At 45.2% G+C, this 7,630-nt stretch overlaps 1 protein-coding gene and 1 long non-coding RNA gene across 10 annotated transcripts in view; both read right to left on the bottom strand.

The window, feature by feature from the left end:
• sytl2a (synaptotagmin-like 2a) overlaps nt 1–7,630 on the bottom strand; it is a 44,536-nt gene that overhangs the window by 17,749 nt on the left and 19,157 nt on the right. The window lies entirely within an intron of this gene.
• On the bottom strand, nt 1,904–7,610 carry LOC123963729. The gene is made up of 3 exons (XR_006823251.1): nt 7,495–7,610; nt 5,352–6,870; nt 1,904–2,154 (listed from the first exon to the last, which is right to left on the bottom strand). It is a non-coding gene; the product is annotated as an uncharacterized LOC123963729 (long non-coding RNA).

Genomic DNA, 7,630 nt, shown 5'->3' with positions numbered 1-7,630 from the left:
AGACAAGTCTTAAGTTTTTAACGTTACATTTTTATAGCCTACTGAAACTACAGTATATGTCCGCTTTGGCACAAACTGTCTGCGACTCACAGCGCGAGGAGGGTCCACATCACTCGCTGGTGTCGCAGAGAAGTTGCTTTCAGGAAGTCCGACAGCAGAAGATCCCTCTTGTAAATGTGTAACCACTGAGATAACAAGACGTTCACGGTGTATTCCTCAGAGAAATAAACACTTTTCCACCAAGAAAGAGAACGTCAATTTTCCAGAGTTTACACAGTAAACGCCACGTGGGCAAAATTTTAGAGATGATACTCTGACTTCCCGTTCCCGTGAAGGCAGCACAAAGCTGCACCACAAGTAGCTGATGGAGAAAAAATGCACAACTAAACTGGCAGGTTTTAATGTTGTAGACAGCAGGTTTTTTGCAAGTAGTTTAAAGTTTAAACTCGTAATGTTGTGAATCTTAAGTGTAAATTCGCCTTAGAATTTCCAACTAACAAACGCCATCCAAAAGCAGCTCAGTGCCCCCCCTTCCAAAATATTGGTTCCAGCGCGCCCCATCGTCCTCGGAACGCCCCCTAGGGGGAAACACTAGTGTAAGATAAAAAAGATATTTAAGAAGTTGTTATTAATTCTAAAGCATTTTAAACAGCTCAGGTTCCAATTCAAGACCCCGAAATTAATTAGTTTCCACAATGACCACCAGCTCAGGATGGAAATGTTACATCACACTGACCATGAGAACGCACTTTATTGTGTACAACAGATCCAAACATGCCATATTGCATTCGCGTAGGAGCCATTATACATGGGGGGACAAAACATAGATTTTGAAATGTGGGGGGGGCATGTCCCCCTACATGTCCCCCCCACATTTCAAAATCTATGTTTTGTCCCCCTCACTTTTTTTGGTGTTGGCTCATCGGAGGTGGTTTGAATGACTAGTCTATCAATCAATCAATCACACACCGCATCGGCGCCTGGTCTCGGGCACTCTCACTCAGTCACAGAGCTGGGCGCAAACATTTAGAAAATCAGGCAAACACCTTTTTCAGTTTAAGGCTTTATTGTTCTAATAATGTAACTTAAATCCAGTGAGCGCACACCATGGCACTGCACTATGTTAGAAAGCAGCCTGCGTTGCTCTTTAACAAGCCGGCAAATAAATATATTATTTATTTTATATATTTCACTTTCCATTAACGACGCATTAAAAGCGTATTTAGTCTCTACAGAGAGCGATAGCGATGTCCGACGGTAAGTCCATAAACAGAATCTCGCCAGTGAAACTAATCTTGACTTTCACTCATCAGCTACCCGCTGTTATTTATTCAGGAAACAATAATTTTTGAGATGCACAGAGAGAGAGAGAGAAAATATGGGTGGATAAAACAGTCCTGTTGGGCTTTAGGCATGACGCACAGCTTCCTCTGTATGCAGGTTTACCTGCTTCAACATCAAGCTGCTCCGTGTTGCTGCCACAATAATTCTTTATTAAGATTATTTAGATGCTTTAGGAATAACCAGATTGTATTGGCTGCCTGTGCTACTGCAAAGCAAGAGGTTTGGTTGGCTACATGTCCATAATAAAAGATACAGATTGCTGCTGTAAGAGTTATACTTCAAAGTGAACGTGACTCTACTTTCACCTAATGTTAGAGGAACTGAAATAAAACAGGACTGTATAATCACTTCCGACTACACATCACGCTTTATGGGGATGTGTGCAAATAAAAAAAGCATTACAACAACAACTTTCTTTCAAGCAAAATGTTTACTACGTGTATAAAAGCCAAACAGAAATAAAACGCAGTACTGACAATATTTACATAATGTACAAATTGTCATGTTTTAACTTTTAAACAATATTTATATAGAGAGACTATATAAGACTAACTATGTATTGAAAAAACACAGAAAAGCCCCACTATTTACATAATTTGCATGTTATGAGCATAGCCCTGTGTCCGAGCTGGTTGAAACCTGGAGATGGAGAGCGATGGCTGGGTCTTTGTCCATCTTCAGCTCCAAGACAGTGGAGCTGGCTGCTGAGTAGATGGGTGTTCAGGTTGCTGTTGGGGTCCTGGTGGTGACCTGGTGGCAGGCACAGGTCATGCTGCCTGTGTTTCACTGGGCCCTGGGCAGCTGGGAATCCTCTCAAAAAAACAAAAACAAATTAGGATTTGCATTTTCAAATTGAAAAGAAAGTTTACACATCCTCTCTGGTCTTCCTTTAGGTCCCTCTCACATACACACATCACTTTACACCTAACAAGAATGTGGAGGATGTGTGAGGCTTTGACAGATTTTCCTTCAGCTAATCTTCTCTGTATCTATTCCAATTTATTATCTGTGCTACCTGCCCTGTCCACCCCAAATCAGAGCAAGTAACACCTGAATGAGATGTGGGAATATTGACTCTTCTATTTACACTCATTCAGTATAAATATACTGAACATAAATGGATAAAATGACATGATAGACCACATCTGTACTATGATAAAATAGTCAATGGCCAAAACATTTACTCATCACTACAAGAGATAATGTTATTCATATTGTGAATGGAGGTGAAGATATATCACATTAGTTATCAAAAGGATATCACCTAGAACAGCCTACATGTCTACAATGTTACGATTTGTAAGTGTATCCCAGTTTTACACAAGAAAGTAATTTTTACACAAAGTAAACTAAAGGGGCAGTCAATTTGTCAAAGTTCATGACGTTACCTGCAGGTAACGTTACTGGGTAGAAAGGAGCTTTCTACATTTTTCCCATTAGCTTGGCCGAGTCTCCATTACTCTGGTTGTTGTTTAGTTGTTTAGCACCTACTGGACAGGGAGTGTTGCATTCCCTCTTGGCCAACACCCACTCTGGAAGGCATAAGAAGAGGGCATTCCTGTACACCAGTGGCTCATTCCCAAAGCATTCTGAACCCTATGCAATGTGTGAAGCACTCAATCCTTAGACAAAGCCAGCCTATATCTCTGTCCTTTGGGGCCTGCTGAGATCCCTTTTGCTGTCTCCTGTGTTCATTGCAGTATAAATAAGAGTACTTTGAGTTCAGAGTGGACATAAAGCCCATAGCTCTTAAAGCAGCTCTGGTGTTGAAACAAATATAAGTATATAATTACTTGCTGCCTGCGAGCCCTTGCTAGTTTGTTTTCATTTAAAGCCCCTTCCCCGTTCATTCTTTTGTTACTTATTTCAAGAGGCATTGGTTGATTATTGAAGAGGCATTTTTCCATTAAAATACTTGTTAAACCTTTCTCCAAACGAACACTATTTTCATTTATTATGTGGTCGGGAACCAGGCCTTAATCATCTTTCCCCTGACGCCTGTCAAAACAGTACCGCCACATGCTTATTGAACAGATGTATTGATAAAATATTGTCTTTTCTTTGTGACTGTTTTATTGCACGTACTTAAAGTAAAGAGCTGCTTCTCCACCGCGTACGTGCATGCGTGTGTCACGTGTCGTTTCGTTATGCAGCCTTGTGTTGTATAATGACTAATAAACAACCTTGTACCTTGAGTGTCGGGTTTTAAGAAATTTGGAACAGATTCCTTATAGAACCGGGTCTTGATTCCCATCCATAATGAATAGTATGAACATAATAGGAAATATCAATAACTTATGTCACCTAAGCAGGGGTTGTCAATTTACTAAATGACAGGGGTCAGAATCGCTGATCTACTAGTCACAGGGCCTGAAAATAATACGGTTTGTAAAGGTGTCAGTAAACACATCAGCACATCAGAGCTTATTTATGGTAATTCATACCAAAATTACTACCCGTTGCTACAACAATGCTCTTGGCCTTTTTCTGACGCATCTGTGTTTAACACAAATGGCAGGTCAAAGTTGGGGTAGGCTAACACAGGTGGGCTGGACAAGATGTTTATCAGTTGGTCAAGGACTCCTTAATGATCCTGGGTCCACTGTATGGGAGGGCTCGAAGACAGCTGGCTTCCCTTCCCCTTAACTGTTTTAAACTGAGAGTGCGGTGTGGTTTCCTTTCATGTGTAGAAGGTTATACAACAGCTTTGTAATCCTGACTGAAGTCCTGCACATAGCCTCTCTAGTAGCTTAGAAATTCCAGCAGCTTTCGAACATCTCCAACAGAGTTTGGGGTGCTTTCCCTTAAAGCCTGGACGGCTGCTATGTCTCTGGTATCAATCCACACTCCTTTGGCTGAGACAAGCCTCCCCACATAGCGCACCTCCTATCAGGATTCAGAGGGAGCCCCAGAAGCAGACCGGACAAGTGATGGTGATTTCAACGGTTTCTGAGTCTCTGCAATACTTATCGGACATGTTGGATGTGTTCAGTTAGGTCCTTGGAAAAAATTATATCGTCCAGGTACACAAAAACAAAACGGCCCAACATGTCTCTGAGAACTTCATTAACTAGACTGAAAAACAGGAGCATTTGTAAGTCTGAAAGGCATGACCAGGTACTCGAAATGTCCTAAAGGAGTATTAAAGGCTGTCTTCCACTCGTCCCCTCGTCTGATGCGCACCAGGTGGTAGGCGTTTCGCAGGTCCAATTTTGTGAAGACTGTCACCCCCTGGAGGGAATCAAAGGCAACAGACATCAGAGGTAGGGACGTAGGCTCTTATCCTTCTTATCCTTCTTACTCACAAAGAAGAATCCTGCCCCTAGTGGCAAGGAGGATGGCCTGATAATGCCAGCGGCTAAGGAGTCCTTAATATATGTCTCCATTGCCTCCCACTCAGGTTTGGAGATGTTATACAGGCAGCCCCCGGGCAATTTGGCAACTAGCAACAGGTCTATACTACAGTGTTACGTCCCCGCTCACTAGGTGTAGGAGAGACGTAAACATAAACCAGATGGTTTTGGTATGGGTGGAAAGATTATTTATTAAACAGACGATACAACAAAAAGTCAAACAGAAAATGGGCAAGCGGGTGCTGCGTAAAACAAAGAACCAAATATAACAAAAAGAGATCCCTCCTAAATGAGGGATTACTAAACTACTTACAAAAAGAATAAGCAAAAAACCTCTCTAGCCGTCGTTCAAAAACCAAAACACTGGGAGCGCAGCACCCCTAAACCTAGTGTATCTAAAACAAGTAATTTCTAACAGGTGTAAGTAATCAGTGATGAGCTTCTCCTAGCCCAATTCTGCAGACCAACACTTAGATCAAACCGAGTGAGTTACCGACTCTCAATAAGGAAATGGTTGTTTCCACTAAGGACACACACACACAGAGTTCAGTGTCAAGACCAGCGTGGGGATTGTGCTTAGTTAACCAAGTGTAACCAAGGATAACAGGCAAAAAGGGTCTAAGACAAAAAAACTAATTTCCTCAATATGATTACCTGAGAGCTGGAGCCGGACTGGACCAGTCTTAGTAGTCACTCGGGCCAGGAGTCTGCCGTCTAGGGTGTTAGCTTCTAAGGGAGCCTCCAGAGGCACCGTGGGGAGGCCCAGCTGTTTAACTACCAGAGAATCCAAAAAACTTTCGTCCGCTCCTGAATCGATCAAAGCTGGACTGACCTTTATGGTGGAAAGAAAGGTGGAACGGAGCCCGCAGACAGGAAGCTTGCTCGCTAGGATGCTTCCTCCTACTAGTGAGCCTGCCTGTTTGACTGCAGTTGAGGGCGGGTGGCGATGTAGTGACCGGGCTGGCCGCAGTAGAGACAGCTGTTAGTTGTCCTGCGTCTCAGACGTTCCTCCTCATCCAAACGAGTACGGCCCAGCTGCATCGGCTCGGCACCCGGGGAGCTCTCCCTCCTGGAGAAAGTCTGAGGAACTGGAGCAGGGTGAGAGGGGGCGGGGCCCGCCGAACCAGAGATGCGGGGAACACGGAAGTGCTCGTAACCTCCAGCCTGGCGTTTCTCCCTCCAGCGTTCCAGGCAGCGGTTGTCAATGCGGATAGCGAGGGAGATTAACTCATCCAAACTGGGACTCTGGGTAAGAGATAAGCTCATCCTTCAACAGGTCAGACAAACCATTAGCAAAAACAGCAGTTAGTGACTCATCATTCCACCCACTCTCCACTCTCCAAAGTGCGGAACTCAATGGCATACTCGGCCACGCTGCGACCCCCCTGTCGCAGAGTAGACAGCCTCTTTGATGCGTCTTTACCTCTTACAGGGTGGTCAAACAGCTTGCGCATCTCCTCCGTGAACATGACGTATGTGGTGGTGGCCGGCGAGTGCTTCTCCCATGCAGTGGAAGCCCATACCAACACGTCACCTCGGAGGAGACCGATTAGGTAAGCAATCTTAGATCTCTCGTACGTATAGGTGTGAGGCTGCTGATCAAAGACAAGTCCACATTGCATGAAAAAAAGCACAACATTGGCCAAGATTACCGTCATACCTCTCAGGTGCGGTAATCCAGGGCTCCCGATCGGAGGCGGAGACTGAGGGAGGAGCGGTGGCAGCAGAAGGCACGGGTACGGGAGCGGCGCTGGCTTGCGAACTGAGTTGGGCTCGGATGGCGGTCACACTGGAGGCGAGGGTCCGTAATCCAGTCGTGATTTCACGGAGGGACTGACCATGTTGTCCTAAAACGGACTCTTGATGAGTTATGGCTTGACGTACCTTGTCCAAATCCGCTGGGTCTGTCATAGCCGGATCGTACTGTCAGGATTCAGAGGGAGCCCCAGAAGCAGACCGGACAAGTGATGGTGATTTCAACTTTTTATTTGACAAAGTGTAATTGTGCGAGGGGGGTTGCTGGCAGGTAAGAGTCGGGGTCCAGAGGTGGGAGACGTTCCTGAGAGTGGCTGGCTGACTGGCTTGGAGGGTGAAGGTCCACACACGATTCTACGAGAGATGTGAGTGTGAGTTCTTGGACTGAGTATCCAGGGCTGGTCTCCAGAGATGATTCCTGAGACAGAGAGAGACGGTTAGTTGTGGGCACAAAAACAGACGAGAGGCGAGTAGCTCAGGCAGGTAGAAACAGGCGGGCAGAAACAGGTAACTTAGCTCTATTACTGTCTGGAAAGCATTAACATACATAATACTTCACAACGATCCAGCGTTGACTGGATGTGTGGTTGCTCCTAAAATACTACTGGGTTGATGAAGGTGCAGGTGCGGTGACGACCTCTGTCAGGTGCGCCCCCCGAACACTGCCAGGAAAGTGACACAAACACCACAGGACAAGACGAAAACATAACAAGCACCCAGCACGCAAATCCCAGAAAAAAACAAACACTCAAATAATCATCATGGCCGGGGGTTCGTGACACCTCCTCCTTAAATAACTCACACTTGGCAGGCCTGAGTTTAATGCCATGGTGTGGAAGAGCCCTCAGGACCCGCCTAACACTAACCCTAACCCGTCCTCAAAGGATCTGGCATAGCACATCTAGGTACGGGATGAAACATTCATTACATAGAGAGTCCAACACCTACTCCATACATCTCTGGAATGCAGCTGGGGCATTTGAGAGGCCGAAGGGATGCAGACTCACTCATAAAGGCCCCATGGGGTGATGAACGAGTTTACCTGACCACTTTGTGCATAGATGACTTTGGTGCAGGTGTTGCGACCCAGACGACATCTCCTTTCAATTTCCTCGCTGGTTGTTTTGATGACTTGTCTCAGCAGGGCTTCATCTGTGACTGACAGGTCAAAGAGAAAT

Source organism: Micropterus dolomieu, linkage group LG23 (assembly GCF_021292245.1).
Source record: "Micropterus dolomieu isolate WLL.071019.BEF.003 ecotype Adirondacks linkage group LG23, ASM2129224v1, whole genome shotgun sequence".
NCBI lineage: Eukaryota > Metazoa > Chordata > Actinopteri > Centrarchiformes > Centrarchidae > Micropterus > Micropterus dolomieu.
The sequence above is the reverse complement of the archived record's forward strand: the minus strand, read 5'-3'. Positions and strand labels throughout refer to the sequence as shown.